At 35.8% G+C, this 18310-nt stretch overlaps 1 protein-coding gene and 1 non-coding gene across 2 annotated transcripts in view; both read left to right on the forward strand.

Annotated features, from left to right (window-relative positions):
- The window catches only part of LOC134796794 (uncharacterized protein CG43867), a 437477-nt gene that overhangs the window by 270173 nt on the left and 148994 nt on the right, over positions 1-18310 (forward strand). The window lies entirely within an intron of this gene.
- Positions 5915-5986, forward strand: Trnam-cau (transfer RNA methionine (anticodon CAU)). Its single transcript has one exon. It is a non-coding gene; the product is annotated as a tRNA-Met (tRNA).

An 18310-nucleotide genomic window follows, 5' to 3' on the forward strand; every position in this document is an offset into this window, starting at 1 on the left:
ACTTGTTTCCATTATATCTCGTGACATAGATTATAATCCGGTATATGGATAAGTATGATGAAACAAACTCTACAGTAGGTGCAAACCCAACCAACCCAACCCAAAAAGAACTTTGTGGGTTAAAGAATCTATGCTGTTGCCATAAGGCATCCCAGATGTTCAAGGGGGTTTTCATAACCCTGGCGTCACGCCATTCTGTCCTCCTGAAGCCTTGGCCTTGCTCCACGCTCAGTACAACAGTACTTGGGCATATTTAGCGAAGTCGGGTAGTGGTAACGGTCTTCAACTACTGCAGTTGGAGACCCGTTTCTGATTTTTTTACTGGTTAGGGTTTAACTTCCATCCACGGAGGTAGGCATAATTATCCAGTTTGAAATCTAACGAATCAAAAGTCGAAGTGGAAATATGACCAATTTTACAATACGACGGTCATGTAACAAGCTTTCAGATAACATTGTAGATTTCCGCACCAGGTTTTCGCGCGCAATGGATTAGGCGTGTCATTGGATATTAATCTATAGATTGGATGGCATTATGTTATAATCTAGGGCTATAAATTTTAATTGATTTATTTAGACTGGCATGTTTTGATTTGCGCTTAATTTATTGCGTTTGTTTTCATATGTATTTTTATTTTGAATGATTTGCAAATTTCGCAGCATTAAAAGCGTTATTGGCGAGGTGAAAGTAGATTTATATATTGGAAGCAATAGTATTTATAAAAATACTTTTTATATGGACGATAAGAGTATCTAGTAATAAAATACTGATCAATATAGAATGTAAAACCAAAAGCCGTTGAGTTAAAAGACACCCCTAAGGCTGCCTTTCCACTGAGGCGAAGAAGAGCAGTTTTTGGGGTGTGTTTCCACAAATGAGCGGACATGAAAGGAGGTGTGCGGACCAACCAACGCCATTGATTGTAATCCAACGGAGCGGAGATGTGGATTACAACCAATGCTATTGGTTACTCGTAATTCTCGCACACCTTTCATCTCCGCTCATACCTACTTTAGTGGAAACACACCCCAAAAACTTGTATTTAAAGCCCCAAGTTCCTTAACACCCTGTAGATAGTTGTAAACACGTTATTACATTTCAGCGACAATGTCCAGACGCAGTTAACCCCCCGGATGCCATAACTCACCTTTGCAAATGCAATTAACCCGTTAGGTGATAACACTGTTTTCGCTGCACAATGCTCTTTATGGTGTAATTTTGAATACTATAGTGCGATCACAGGAGATGGGTCGTAAATATTATTCGTAAAACTTAGCAAACTCTTACAACCTCTGTTATTTTTTTGTCTCTTTCTAACAAACAGGAATGTTGAAGTGACATAAAGATAAACGATTATCAACGGTTTGCTAGATTTGACAGATGTTTATGAATGCCATATGTGCCTTATTCTTGTTCGTACAAATGGCGTATGACATTGATATGTAAAACGAATTGGTTGCCTGCGCTCCATCGCTCTAAAACTTCGCAATACATATTCATTTATAATATAGGTATTAAAGAAGTTGCATTACAGACAGGAAAATACCTATGAGAGTATTTTATATCTTTATATTTACACGCTTATTGATTTCTAGGCACTGACCAAGGCAAAAATAAATTCCGCATAATCCTCAATCTCAACATATAGCTGTACTTATCCTTACCCATATTACCGTGATCGATCCTGATAGACCCTGTCCAATAACCCATTGCTTCCACTCCGTGTCACTCAAACCATGTAACTTACTACAGGAAAACAAAACCAACATAATCTGACCCATATTATTACCCCTAGTGGCCAACTAAAGAAGGCGAGACAGTGGTACGCGGTAGTCCATCTTACACCGGTGGTTATATCACAAGTCCAGTGCTGCCTGAGCTCTGTTTACCGCAGTATGAGGATGCTTGGGAGTAGTTTTTAGAGCAGTGATTTGTGTGTAAGGTCAGATTAGAGTGGTCGCCGGTGGTCACTGGCTCGAAAAGTCGTGATAATGCGCTTGAATTATGGAGCTCTCGGACGCGCATGCTATGTTAATATTGGAGTGTTATTTCGCACCAGTGCAAATGTGAGCTCGGTGTATATATCAAGTGTATGTATTTGGGGGTACGCTTATGCTGGTTGGCATATAGCGTGAGGAATACAGGGCAAGGCGGGATATCTTATCCGTCGTATAATAATGAACGGTCATTAGGGGATGGTAATGAAGCGAAATTCACATTTGCTTGTGTTTGAAGTTTGGGGATTATCTAAAACCTACGTAACATGATAAATTCAGGGAGGTGAAAAACGATATGTTCGTATTAGTATTCATTCTTACAGGATATTACCGCGTTTTTATTTGGCTACTCACTTATTATTAATAGGTAGACAAGATGTTAACGATTTTAGCTATTGCTAATTTAAACTCATTGACGCCTATTCATACAATTCCTGAATGGTGAAAAGTGTAAACTTTTTGCAAAGCCCTTTTCCAAACAGCGCAGCACAATCGAAAAAAATAAGGAAGTTCTAGAACAACTAAGACCAATCACACTTAAGCACTTAACATTAGCCTAAGCCTATATTTGTCACGAAATGAAATATACTTTTTCAGTTTTTTTTACTTCCAATATATAATCAAATGAGCAATGAACTAGGTAACTAAAATCACTACCATTTCTAAACCCTAAAAATAATAATTTTAAAACCATTACTTACAAATCAATTTGCCACTAACAATATAGAATACATATTACTGGCATAGAGTCATTCGGGTCAAAAGCACGCACTTTATTTTCTGATGTCCCAAAAATGTACTAAAATTCAGATTATATCTTTTCAGCCGGAAATTCTGCGCTGCTGCTATTGTACAGTCCCCTGCAATAATATGTTACAAAACGAAGGCCGCAAAAATATCTGACACGATCTTATTTGTAGAGCCATAAGAGCGTTTCACATATTTTCGCGACCCTCGAGGAGTAACATATTATTGCAGACTGTACTGTACTGCTGGTGCTGTTTGTATTTAAAAAATCAAAATAAAATCTTTTCTATAGGGTGGTGCGAAAAACAGAGCACACATTTCCCAAATAAAAGCCTGATGTAAGTAAATACACGTATGTCGGTCTAACAACACCTCCTCTAATGATACATATATCTCGCAAACCCGGGATAAATCTCCCCACCATTAGCCCACGCCTGGGCGTGCGCACGGCGGGACAGGTGTTATTTTTGCCGGAAATTGGGGCCACTTTCATTTTGCATTACTTTGATACATGCAGCGAGGTTAGGATGATGTTATGCCAGAAATAGTATATTGTTAGCTTTTGTATCATAGGTCACAATTGTAACGTTTGAAAATATTGGTCGATAATGTTTTTTATTATATTTGTAGAAATGTGTGTAATTAATAAAAACTTGCGTAACATCTCACATACCTACTTAAAAGCTCGATGCAAAATACTCAAAAATACCAGACATAATGAGACTTAACAAAAGTAAGTCGGCCGTTACCTAGTTGTTATTATAAGCAGCAAATTGCAACAAATTGGTATGTTATAATTACTAGTAGTTCGCCCCGAACGGAGAACTCGCAGTTAACCAAAAATTATTATAGAGCGATTGACTTTGTTGCACCTACTTACTTAGGTACTCGTATAGTGCGACGTAAAATAGTAGAAAATAAATGAGGGCACCACTTTCTACGTAACTGTCACATTTTTGGCGTAAAATGCTTACTCATGGCAACAATTTAGTATGGACATTTTTGAGTTCCATTTTATTTAATTTCTACTGTTTTATGTCGCACTATAGGCGGCAATGGATCAAAAATCGCCTGGATTTATTGCAAGGTCTGTGGAGCCCTTGACTGATAAATTTGAGCAAAAAGTAGTATGTATAATATATAGGACAAAGAGAGCCCTCGCGTGGAACATTTTTGCATCCATTTTGAAGTGCCATCTGTAATTCTTAACCAGAAATATCAACCTCAATATCAGGGGGGAGGGGCATAAATAGCGTCTAAGTATGTTGCGAACGTAAAAAACTTTGACTTTGAAGAAAGGCTTCAGGATATTTATTAATACACGGAAACAGATTAGGTACTTTTAACTTGACTGTTGATGTAAATAAATTACCTATCATACACGGCTGGAATAACACACAATTACACGCAGCAGGTTGTGAATCTACCCGCCATATTTTTTTCTAAATTTTTTGGTAATAAAGTTCTCAGCAACTGTGATGGCGTATGAAAATTTTGTTTCTTGTAACATTGTAAAACTGAAAGTATTTTTATTTATCTGAATTATGTCATAGTACAGACAATAAATGGGGTGTTATAATATTTCGAGTTTTATTTGACAAAGTTGTTTTTTTGTGACAATCGCCTCCATGGCAACGATGGCCATAAATAATCTGTTCTAACAGATGTTTTTTTGTTTGATCCATGCCCTGGATATAAGAGAGAGAGAGACTTTTAAGACGTTCTGACGAAATAAAGTGAAGCCATATTAAGCAAAAAAAGTTTAGTGTTAAGTAATATAGATGTCGCTATTTTTCTAATAAAGTGCTTTATACACGACTATCCCTCCCCTGGATTTAAGTCATCGTAGAAATCATAGAGATTAAAATAAACTGTATCTGTGCTAAGCCGAAATATTTCCTGTCAAATACCTATATTATGTTTATATTATTTTATTTTTATCTTGCTAATTATTTCAAAATTGTAAATTTAAAAACGATATTATAAAAGTGCTTACTGAGCACTCTCATTTGATACTAAATTCGACCATGTTTTTTGCAAATAAAATGACCAGAATAGCAAGACCTCTCACAAACAGCTTTTTGGACTTCTAAGCTCTTCTACCTCAATAATCCCTTGATCGAGCCTGCTCACAATTTAATCACTAAAATATAATGCCCTCAACTACACGTTTACCCAATTTCATTTAAATTAGAACAAATTTACTTAAGTTCTTGAGTATCAAACTATCTTCTGACAGTTCAGCTTAAAAACATCGAAATGCCGGGACGTGCCGCTAGCCAGCCGCGTGATCCAAGTCGAAAGTAAGAACTTCGCTTAGCTTTGCTCGCTCGTTCGATAAATTATCTACGCAAACGTTGTAGATTATTAAAGCAAAGGTATAATTGATTTTCAAATTTAGTTATTTACATTTAATAGAGATCTTCTTAAAGTATCTAGTATCTAAAATTTTATGTTTAGCTTTTCATTACTTTTACATATCAACACCTTATTGCTTACACATAATATGTACCTACCAATTTTACTTTCTTGGCTCATCATGACATAAACCAGTTCGTGTTAAAATGACGTATCCGGGCAGAAACCCTTACATTGTGTAGTTGATCATTAGAGAGAAGGGTCTAACCGACTAGCTGTCATAAAAAAGAGGATCCCCACCTCATAGTGACGGATAACATTTTATACTACTTTGTATACTAACTGAATATTCTGCTACCTTTATAGTACATGTATATCTGAATTTATTGTCATTTAATAGTCAAACGTAGGTACTTTTCACATAACCTGATAGTTTGTGAACTCCAGCGGAGTAACATGCGTGTTGCCGCTTTAAATACAGGATCTCATGGGAAATAACAAATGATATAACAAAAGACGTTGTTAAAAATACGAATAAACACGCAAATTTCTCGACATAAAGTCGAGCTTAGATATTTATGAACACCTCGTTCGCTCCGATGTATCTGATGATAGTCATTACTATGTAAGTACAATTAATTCGCATAAGAAAAATATAGTCTGCATAAAAAATGCGTTATCAGCTAAACGATGACACGCGTTAGATGATGTAATACATCGCAATAGTATAACAACGCCTCGTGACGTCATGCCAAGCGCGCCTTGTCATCGCTTACAGTAAGCGGACGGTAATTTCGCCCGCTCGGATATAGAGCAGAGTGGCGCAGTGGAAGCGTGCTGGGCCCATAACCCAGAGGTCCGTGGATCGAAACCACGCTCTGCTATAAATCTTTTTGTTTTTTTTTTCCTTTTAATTTTTATTTTTTTATGGGTACATAATATGTATGTTACATATTATTTGTAGAATGTAAAAAGTACCTACCTAGCTAATGATTTTATAAATCACAAAATTTAAATTTTACTTTTATTTTTAAATTGTGAGTTTAAGCATAGTCGTATTGATAATATTGTTTTATTTATTTGTTATAGGTACATATGAATTATAATTATCATGTAATTAAATTGGGACAAATTTTCTTTTATAAAATTACATATTTATGTAATTACAAGGATCATCGATACAAGATTAAAAAGCTCTCATTTCATCTCAAATTAATTATTTGTACTGAATTCCATATAACTTAGATGATGATAAATTTGTATTTCTACTACAAGCGAGAATTTTAAGTTAGGTACCTACATACTTACAAATTTGTTACAGATTCATTTTAGTTTCCGATTGCGATTGACACATTATCGGCTCGATTCGGGAAATGAATTAGAGATTCACTAGATATGAAATAGTAAAGATATGTGACGTTCCACGGCAAAAGGTACCTTATGGCGGCTGGTGCCGCGATTCGGGAAACGAATTAGAGATAGTGAATCTTGAAATAAGGTACCTTTTGCCGTGGAACGTCACATATCTTTACTATTTCATATCTAGTTAATCTCTAATTCATTTCCCGAATCGCACCGTAAGTAGGTAGGTATTTAAATAACATTTATTTCAGACATTAACATTTTAATACCTATAAGCATATTACCTTGTAGGAGATACTTTTTACTAGGCAAATAAAATACTAAAAGGATCAAAATCACCATCATCTTCTTCTAACATGTCTTTATGACAGTTTTGGCTTTGATCTAAAAGGGGTCGTAGTTTACAATCACACTTGTAAATTTTTCGTTGTCATACACACTTACTACCCCTTTTCTCTTCATACATATCTCAGCTATTTATCACGGCTTCAATTAAAATACCATAACAATACATTAAGCTGTCCAGCCTAGCTGGCTTAGCTAACTAAGCTATGTTTAGCTAAGTGAGCTAATTGTGTTTCTAGTGGCAGTTAGTGTTACGTTACCAGCTCTTAATATCTGCTAAGATGTTAGAATTGCTAGATATTAGATATCAAACGTATAGACTTACAAATAATTCAGATCTTGATGATAATTATTGTAACTTTCTACAACATTTTATATACATTTTTTAAATTGTATTTTTGTTTTTAGTATCGCAAATTAGTTTCATATTTTAACTTATACCTACTTTAAAAATTATTTAACGGAAAATGATAGAAATTACAAGTATTTATTATTTTTATTTAGTGTATTGAGGATTGAGGAAAAGTTTATTATAATGTGGATTACGAATCTAGGCAATACAATAAAATATCGTATTGATATCCTAATATGAAAGTGTAATTTTCGGCATAGGCATTCGCAGGTATAGTTAACAGAAAATCACTAAATAGCCGTAAATTTCCCACTTTTTTTGCGCAAAAAAGACCATTCTAAATCCATATTTGTTATATTTCCATACTTAGGTACACCTACAGCATAACAGCACACAAACATTCATATTTCAGTGCCGCAGATGTTCCTTTGCCGGCGACATTTTTTTGCGCTAATTGCCAACAACTGCAAAAACCATACTCTGGTTTGGTGAGCCGCCAACCACTCTTCGTTCAAACGCAAGCTTATATCTACACAGCATAACAGCCGTATTGCCGTAGTATTAGGACTACATTTGTGATACATGCCTGCATGGGATAATTTGCAAATCTACGCAAAACACAAAATTATTTTGTACTTATGACACTAACTGTATTACTGTTGTGTAAGAGCCGTTTTCGTGTGAATTGGTTGTTTAAGTAAGTTTGTGAATTCGGTAATGTTCACTATGTGAAGTAATGATATTAATAAAATGAATTAATCGAGTGCTTGGTTATTGTTATTGGGTACTGATATACATAGTTTGTTTTTGTAATTAGCTTTTGTTTTGTTAACAACCGCGTATTTAATTTAATAATTGTTTATTTTGGATTTTGAATTCGGTCATTGGTCACCAATTCGACAATTTATGCAACAATATTATTGTTGATTGAATAAGCGATTGAGTTCATTATCATATGAAATTATTGTAACTATTCCGTTTTATCTGCTGTTGTTTTATGTTGTCAGCAGTTTTTAAGATACTTGCACCATTCACTAACCCGGGGTTAACCGGTTATACCTGGAGTTACCATGGCTACCAGTACAATTTGACACTGGGTTAACGATTTAATCGGTTAACCTCGGGTTAGTGAGATAGTGCAAGTGGCCCTCAGCTAATTAATCTTTTGACAATAAAACTAGTACCTGGCACTGGTGTTGTTCAGAGATTAGGTACCTACTTACACTAAGTTAAACAAAAATAATCTCGGAAAAACATAATAGTTGGCAGCAAAAGTAGGGATTACTTATAGACGGGTTGGACCAAAATTATATTATGAACACAAAGTTTTCGATAAAAATAGGTACGAGCGGATTCAGATAATTTTGAACACCTGGCCCGTTTCGCTTCTTCTGGTACTGACTGTACCTACCTACTATTAAATTCAAATGGTAGTGACAAATACCAATTGAGTAATATTAAGCTATCAAGCTAGTAAATTAGATTTATTTATATTTACGCCACTAAAAACGCGTATTGCAACAAAACAACTGATTTTCTCAAGGCCTGCACGTGGGCGTACAAGTCCATTCATTCATAGAAATCTCAAACGTAGCACATATAAAATTCAACTCTAACGTCTTAACTTTACGGTTAAAAATTCGTTTTATTCTTTAATTCTTCTATACTTGGCTTAAACTAATCTGTAAAGAATATTGGACTTAAGCGCCTCGTGTTACGGTCACAATCGGCATTGAGGTTAGCTTTTCAGGTATCTGCAAGGTGAATGAACCTTTGATGCGTTGTTATTAAGGTTGCTATTAGCGTGGGTTAAGATTACGCATTGTATTTGTATTGGATAATAGTGCAGTGGGCGATAGATTGCGCATGAGTCAAATGCCTGTCCAGTTTGAGACTTACTAGGACTTGCGTGATATATCTTGTGTTTTACCGTTACCGTTGTATGTAAAGTGGGTCAATATATGTACAATACAATAGGCTCTCGATACTGTTTATAATATTAATATTTGTATTAATTATGATTATACAATGCACTAGTTTTTGCAATTATTAGAAAACTATTCTGTGAAGTATTTTTTTTTTAATTTGGATGATGAGTTCTTGTCCAATCTAAAAAAAGTGGGTCATGTCATGAATCTCATCCGGCGCGCGGCGCGGCGTTACCATTTAATAGGTTTTTTTTTGTTAAATCATTAAGTATTCACTTGCTCAACATATTATTATGTTATTAGAAACATATAGGCACTACTTTGAAAAAATCTCGTATCTCACTCTGCTACTCAAAGTTGAAAGGCAACTCTGTATACATCCCATACATAGATACCACATTTTGTTTTGATTGACAAAATAAGATACCTACGAGTTTTTTTTTTCAAAGTAGCGCCGATATGTATGTTTGAAACAACAATTTATTGTACAGAATAATAACAAATAACTAGATTTATCTTTAGACGTCCGTATTATTAGTAATTGAAAAAAAAGTAATTAATTCATTAACGTACTAACATAATATCTTAATTTTTTGTCTTTTTAAGGTGAATAATTCCATGTTTTTTTTATTGTTACAGGTACGGTCTGACGCTGACTTTTGCGGTTTTTCCAAGTTTGTTAGGAAGCGAAATTTAGTTATGTTTTAAATATAATTTGTTACGAAATAAATTTATCAGCTGCATAATAACATGGACACATTATGAATAAATAAATTTATAAAGTAGTAATTTTGCGGCAGCATACGTAAAAATATCTCCATTACATAATATACCTATTATACCTGCTACTAAACTTGCGATACATGGCCAAAGATCACAGGTTTATTACCGGGTATGATTTATGCAGTAGCAATTTGTCAACGGCGCGCTGGGCCGAGTGATTGCTTTACTGATATGTGTGTTAACTGTGACATGTTATAAGGTAAACGTACTGGTTCCAACATCGAACATCAAACGACGCGGTCCCAGTACATGTCATCTTGAAACTTAAGTCATTGTCAATAGAGGTGACAGCAAGGCGTCATCTATTGGGCATTAGCATGTCGAGCACTGTACGTTTACCTTAGTCAATATGCGTAGATAAACTAGAAGCGGCATTTGAGTTTTACATGCCCCCCCTAGAGAATAAAATTTGTAACTAAATGTATGCACCTTCCCTTGGCCATCGGCCATATAATATTTAAAAAATACATATTGGTGCTATCTTACGTTATATATTTTTAAGTCAATATAGAATATAAAATTTTGCGTTAGCCCCTTCTTAAGCATTTGTCCGAGCATATACATTTTGAATTCAATACTATCGGTACCAAAATTTCCTATTCCTATTTAAAAAAAGAATTCGTTCGTAGTGGTGTGGCGTCAACAGTGTTACGTTAACCCTTTACTGAGTAAACATAGAGATGGCAGTGATTTCGTGCCGCGGGTACCATCTGGGTTATCGTGCCGCTAGATTTAGGTATGTAAGTAGGACGCTAGTCTTAAGAGCCCATCAACGTGCACACTAGCGCCACTGCTAAATTATCGTGATTATTCAAATTTAACGAAATATATTTAAAAAAGGGGGCCGCTACGTACTGTATGTTGTATTTAAGTACATTTTGAATACATTAAACTAGTTTTTATGTTGCTGGATCTGGATTCGTTGATCTATGAACTCAAAACAAAAACGGCCGTTTTAACTTTGGACGCATAGATTGACGAATCCATCAACATAAAAACTAGTTTGATGTATTCAAAAGGTACTTAAATACAACATACAGTACGTAGCGGCCCCCTTTTTTAAATATCTTTCGTTAAATTTAAATAATCACGATTATTTAGCAGTGGCGCCAGTGTGCACGTTGATGGGCTCTTGAAGTGCTAGACTCGGTTATATGAATATTATTTCCCTAAAATAAATTGTTGCAAATATATTGCCTACACTTTTTGCCGCTACTACAGTTTAGTTTAGTTTTATTGTAATAATTTTAAATATTATCGAATGCTTTATAACACTGAACTTCGTTTGGTATTTTTTAACTTAATAAAATACAACGACTTATAAACACAAACCTTTAATTAGCCTAAAACCTAGCTAACTTTCCTTTTTTATATATTTTTTATATTCATAAATAAACGAAATTTTTGTGCCAATCAATACAATATACATGTAGGTACTTATTGTCGGAAGTTGATATAGTGCTCATTGGTAAGGGGCCCACTGATTAACAGTTCGCCGGACGGTATCGGCCTGTCAGTTAGAACAAAATTTTGACAGTTCCGAACAACTGACAGGCCGATACCGTCCGGGCTGTTAATCAGTGGGCCCCTTACTAGTACTAGCGGTTGACCAAAATCAGCTGCAAATGGTGTTAAAGGTATGAAAATCGGCACGATTAATCGGCAGGATTCGAACCTGGGACCTCCAGCTTCGTAGGCAGGGTCACTATTGACTAGGCTAGGAGGCCGTTTCATTGATAGATTGATAGATCACAATTTGTAATAATAAAAAAAAACTAAATATTTTCGAAATTAATTTCTTGGGGTTAGATATGAGGATATTGGGTATTTGGGACTTGAGGTATACTCGTATATTACAAAAAATAATGCAACGGCTTCGTATCCGTAGCTGTAACTTGCGGTATGTTTTGAAAATTATTTTTATTTTAAGTAGTAGTAGTAGTAGTAATCACTTTATTGTACACAACACAGGTTTACAAAAATAAATTACAGTAATGGAAGTACAAAGGCGAACTTATCCCTATAAGGGATCTCTTCCAGCTAACCTTCGATTAGATGAGAGGAAAACTCCAGTCAGGTCAGATAGACAAACTTACGGGATGTACAGTAATATTTAGAAAAAGTAAACTAACGTATTGTCAACTCATAAAATACATAAATAATATTATAGAATAAAAATACATAAAATACATACTAGCATACATACATACAATACAATATATATATATATATATATTCCACCCGAGCTGGGAGCGAAAGTTTAAGAAAGCTGGCTGGCTGGTTAGCTGGGAAGAAGAGTTTTAATTGAATGCAAGTGACGGAAATATAATAATGTGATATATTTTTAGAACCGGCTCAAAATGCCCTTTCATTTAATACCACACACGATAGGTTTCTGAACAATTTTTTTTTTCATACAAAAAAAAAGATGACGTCATAACTCCTTTCCGTTTGTTTTTTTTTTGGTGCTACGGGTCAAATTGATTCAAATGGCCTAACGATTAATCGTGCCGATTTCCATACCTTTAACACCATTTGCAGCTGATTCCCGAATTTCAGGGTGTACCGCTATCACTATACTTTTCGTCTTAACACTCCTTGTGATATAAATGAATAAAGTTATCCCAAAATAAAGAGGTAGTTTTTATACTACCTACTATATGTAGCCTTGATTGCAGCTTTACACTTTACAGTTCGTTTTTACAAAATAGGTATGTGAAGATCGCTAAGATAAAGATCAAATGCTCATTTATTAACTCTAGACGGGTCTATCGCGAATTTATTTTATTACCTTTATTTACCGACGTTTCGACGCAGGTTTCACTGATTTCTGGTGGTGGTGGCGATAGACTCGTCTATAAATGTGAGTTAATATGTGTTCAAAACGCGAAAGTTTTAAATATTATAAATGCGCATTTTTTCAAATTTTGTTGTCGTTAAGTATGTAACCTATTAGCGGACCGATTCGAACAATACTTACTTTCAGTAGGAGTAGCCCGAGTAGCAGCGAAAGGGCTATTATTGTTTGTCCTTGTCACAGTCTCACGTTTTATTTGTTCCCCACCGTTTATTTAGTATGGATTATAGTGGGCAACAAATGAATTCGACCAATCACAGTGTCGCATTTGCGTATGTTTTGTCCCTCACGGAGGCACGCGTATACCACTTCTATACGATCCTGCCTTCTATGCTTTTGACACTGACAGATCAGTATCGTATCGCTGTGACATCTTATAAGCATTGTTCGGATTGGGCCGCTGTATTGAGAAAAGAGGTTACTTCATTAGTGTTTGAAAACAATGTGAAGTTAAACATGTTTCAAGTGCAACGAAATATGGTTAATACCATTTTGGTATGTCGTATTTTATTGCTACTTTAAAATAGAACATGTCCATCGCGACTTGTTTAACTACACTTTAAATCAAATTCCTCGTAATATTTGCACAGCGTCCAGCGGCTCGGAATCATCCATTTCGAACGTACTTCACACGTCCAGCTACGAGCGTAGCTACGGCGTAGCCCGTAGGCGGGCGCTATAGCAACCAGTCTGTGCCGCGGCCTCAACCCGCGTAGACGTGCGCTACACGCTCCGGACGTGCGCTACGAAAAATTCGACTTTTCCTTCCCCCCTTTTGAAAATATCAAAAGCTATTTTAATTAATGTGCGGATTCTAGTGCGCGTGAGTGTGTTTTGTTTGTGATTTTTGAGTGTTTTTTTTCTGTGGGAATGTGCTCACTGTGTTATGTATGTTCGCCTGGTATGTAGAGGCTTTTAATTTGGCAGCGCTTAGTCCCCGTAGGCTTTGAAATTTTCGCGCGAATTAAAATGAAATTTCGACGTGAGATATTTTACTCCTGGAATTTACCGTATTTTATTTAAGCTCTTCTCAAGATTTTATGTTATTACTGTGCCGACTTTAAATCCTTGGAGACCTGTTGTTTATGAACAAGTGGTATATGATAAGCAGGAGTACCTACATAAATATTCTCAGCATATGCTGAGAATATGTGCGTGATTGTTTAAATAAACAGTCTGACTTTCCAGCACATTTAACCAACTTCTGGATGATTGTAAAAATAGTAACTGCTCTCTTAGCATGATAAGCAGACATCATAAATTTTGGCGTGTTTTTGCAACGTTGGGTTAAAAAGGGATAGGCGGAAAACTGTCCTTTCGTCGGCAACTGACCAATCGCGGGCACTTTCAACCTTGTTTTAAAGCAACATTTTGTGCCATTGACTGTTAGTTTTCAGTCCAGTTAATAACTACCTTAATTTTTCATAGCCACTAAAAAGTTTTGAAATGAAAAAAAAAACTAAAAACTGTAAATTTAACTGCAAAAGTACTTTAAAATCGTGCTATTTGTAGATGACGCCCTCCTTTGAATACCTAGATGTTTTTTTCTATTTTTACTTGTCACAATATTTCTCTGTCACTTATGTCTATTCAATAAAAATACACGTATTTTTGCAAGATTTCTTTATTAGCGAGTCAGCTCGCAACGTAAATATTCGTTGGTCCTTCGAACCGGATAACGTGTACGATAATTCTCCAGTAATATCTCAACTGGTAAATATTCTTCAAAGCATATTCGTAAGTACAAATGATTTTCTCATAATATCCATTTGTAAAACTTTGTTTAAACGAATGTATTTTAAGTAAAGCGAGTTTTATTATAGCCAACAAATTAGACTACACGTCAAGCAATAAATTGGCTCTGTCTGTCAGCCCGAACCTAACAAGATGCACCTGAAATTCTTCGCACAACTAAAAGACATTAAGGACCTAAACATTGCGTACAAAGTTAGTACCTTCTTTTAGACGACAATGCAGTTCTCAGAGATGTTGTTCTGATCACTTATATAGCGTTAGCCTCAAGGAATACTGTATAAAATATAAATGTTTTTCCTATAAATCTGCATTTGGTAGTATTACTGTTTATAATAATAACGATACCAGACTTTCTTACGCCGGATCTTCTCGGGACATTCCTATTTGTATTAATAAAATTAACTATTAAGTACTGGTTATGGTAATTGTTATTTCCTGGCTACCTACTTAGAAATAACCATTGTCATAACTATCACATAAACATCCCACTGTTGGACCCAAGCACAGACCTTTAATTCATTTTACAAGGGCGTTAAGCTATGAAATGTAAATAATTAAGCATACCCCGGAGTTTTGGGTGCGGGTATTTTAAAACTTTGTTTATTGTGAATTAGTTACGAAACTAAGAATTAAAACTAGGTAGTAACTTAGTAAGGTCCAAATGTACTTAGAAATATTTGAATAGTTTCTGTGTTTACATTATATACCCATTTTAAGCTAGTGTAAAACACTATTAGAAGTATTAGAACAAATTAAATTATCTTCAGAAAATATTTTAATTTGTTTTTATTTCAAGTAGAAACACTACTATATAAATTATAAACTGAAATTAATGTCATATACTAAGAAAAAGTGACCAAGACCTCCAGTGCCCCAGCCTGGGATCGAACCATTGTCCTCTGCTATTGCGGCAGGTGCCTGTGACCTATGCCGCTGTGGCCCGGTGGCCGAATGGCACAGGCACCTGCCACGATAGCAGAGGACGCTGGTTTGATTCCAGCCTGAGGCACTGGAGGCCTTGGTCACTTTTTCTTAGTATATGACATTTATTTCAGTTTATAGTGTAAAACATTCCCGCAGCCAAAATCCCGGGGTATATTATTAAAAATAGGTAGTGAATTGGCTGCAATAGTACCCTTTTGGATAAACTGTTGGTTCATCATTGTTGTGGTACACAGTTATACAATAAACTATTATCTTATCTTATCTTTGGTAAACAAGCCCTACACTGGTATACCGAAGACGATCCAGGCAAGCGGTAGGAACGAGCCAAGCAACGTTACTTTGTTATTTCAAAGAGGAAACGCGACTTCTATAAAGGCTTTGTTTTGATTTCGAGCCAGCATTCCGGGAATTGAATTTACCTTGTTTATGTCCTGTGTTTAGAATTGAAATGTAGGAAATATCTCATGTGTACTAGGAATTTAAATGCGATTGTTGGGTCTTCGATAGCGAAGAGCTTATTGTCTTGTAATGCTGACATGTTTTCATTGTGTTAAGGTATTCTATTTCAATTCAACGTGTATATTGAAATTGTTTTGTTATTGTTGAAGCAAATGTGTTTAACGGCCTCTTAGGCTAGGTTCACATGGCGTAAATATTTTCCCGTATACTGTATACGGGATTTTATCGAATTCCGTAGCGACAGCAACATTTGTATGGTAACTTTCAAAATTGTTCACACAGGTAGACGGCTTTCCCGCATAGACACCGTGTGAATGACTTTGAACGTTACCATACAAATTTTGCTGTCACTACGGTATTCGACAAAATCCCGTATACAGTATACGGGTAAAATTAACGCCGTGTGAACCTAGCCTTAGCCTAGTCGGTAGTGACTCTGCCTACGCAGCAAGAGGTCCTGGGTTCAAAGCCATTATTTGTGTGTTCATCGCAGACATTTGTTTCTCAGTCATCATCAATATACACTACCCTCTGAGAGCATTATAAAAATAGACATATTTAAATAATGTAAGAATATTTGAGTAGGTATGGCAGATGTATTTGAACGCGTAAACTGTAACTTTTCCTTCGTCGCCAATATCAGGGCCAACCGTCCCGTGAAACTCGGTCCACTTTGGTGTATTTCAGCACATACCCTGTTTATGCATGAGTGCGTGGTTGCCCTTTGGTTGGCCAGCCAGAAACGTCCAGACTGATCCCGAGTCGCCCGCAGGCTTTCCAAGAATAATTTACTAACGTGTATCTTAAGTAAGTAGCATTTACTTGGTTCTTATTATTAACTAGATTGAATGTAGTGGAATGTACTATAACTCAAGTTTTGTTTTGAGTGTTAAGGGCACCAACTAAACTAAAAAAATATAAATTAATTTTTGGGGACAATCTCACACAGACAGACCTAGCCCAAACCAAGCAAAGCTTGTTCTATGGGGACTAGGCCATGACATAGGTACATACTTAAATTGATAAAACATACATACTTAGATTAATACATAACTCGGGTACAAATATTTGTGATAAACACACAAATAAATGCCCTTACTGGGATTCGAACCCTGGACCTCCTGCTTCTTAGGTAGGGTCACATGGTCACTACCTACCTACTAGGCTAGCAGGCCCTCAAACTACATTATCCCACCTCAGTCATTAAAAGCGCGGGGTCACGTATCACGTAGCAACCGATGATAATAAATAATCAGGTAAAGGACAACTAGTGTCGTGGGAGTCTAGGTCGTCGCCCCCAGATCTTTCGCCTAACACGGATCTAAGCTGTTATGCAACTAATTGACATTGTGTCATTGACACACCTGCATAATATGTACATCAATATGAGTATCATTATAGTCTTTTGATTTCTTGTTTTTTGTTCCGATGAGTTTATTCTTCATGATTCTTTCCGTACATTTTGGGACAGCCGTGCAGTTTGTATCGTCTCAAGCCGCGCGCTTTTTGTATGCGATGTTTTTACTCGCGGTGCGCGCGCTATACTATTTATATTCGCGATTTTGAAGTTCTAGAGTTCAATAGACAGCAGGTTTATTAGAAACATTTGAATCTCACGGTAACATCGTTACATTGACACCTCCAAAAAAGTTATGAGAGAAGAGTCGTGGAATGTATTGGGCCCCATACATTCCACGACTCTTTTCTTTCCGCACAGACTAGCTAATTATCAAGGAATTACTTGAGAGGTGGATTAATAGTAACTACTTAATATTAATTTGCTTATCCAGAAACAAGTGAAAATTAACTAAAAAATATGGGAATTTGCATTTTAGCGGGTAACTTACAAGAGCATACTCATATTTTACCATTTAAGCATTGGTTTTTGTTAAACTTCGGTGTAACGTCTAGTCTGACTGCTCTGAGGAGTACACTCAGCTCCAACAGCTTTAAGATCGTCCAAGCATACGATAAATACTAAGTTAAGCACAGTCACAGAGTAAGTTGTAACGCAATTAATGTTTAGCAAGCCGCAAGAAACTTTCCGGCTCCTTATAGAGTTTGCATTAGCTGTAACTGCAGCAAAATAATACTCAGGTAGCTTTGGAAATGCTAGTTGAAAATTGTAGGAGTTTTAATGACGCCTTTTGATGCTAGTTGGGTAAGTTAATGAGAGTTACATAAGAACGGAAAGTTACTTTTAGAGAGAACTCAGTAAATTTTACTACTTCATTTTCTAACTACCTAGTACTCTCCTTAACAGACGGGTATAGGTTTACCTAAATAAGTCTCAAAAACTTTTTTACCTATTATGAATAGTCTAGTTTACTAGATTTGTGTCTTTACCTACGTATTTATGTAGTTGTATAGGTACAGTAATTAATATACAGTAAATAAGTATGGCGCTGTATGGGGAGTGCTC

The sequence above is a fragment of the Cydia splendana genome, chromosome 14 (genome assembly GCF_910591565.1).
Source record: "Cydia splendana chromosome 14, ilCydSple1.2, whole genome shotgun sequence".
Lineage (NCBI taxonomy): Eukaryota > Metazoa > Arthropoda > Insecta > Lepidoptera > Tortricidae > Cydia > Cydia splendana.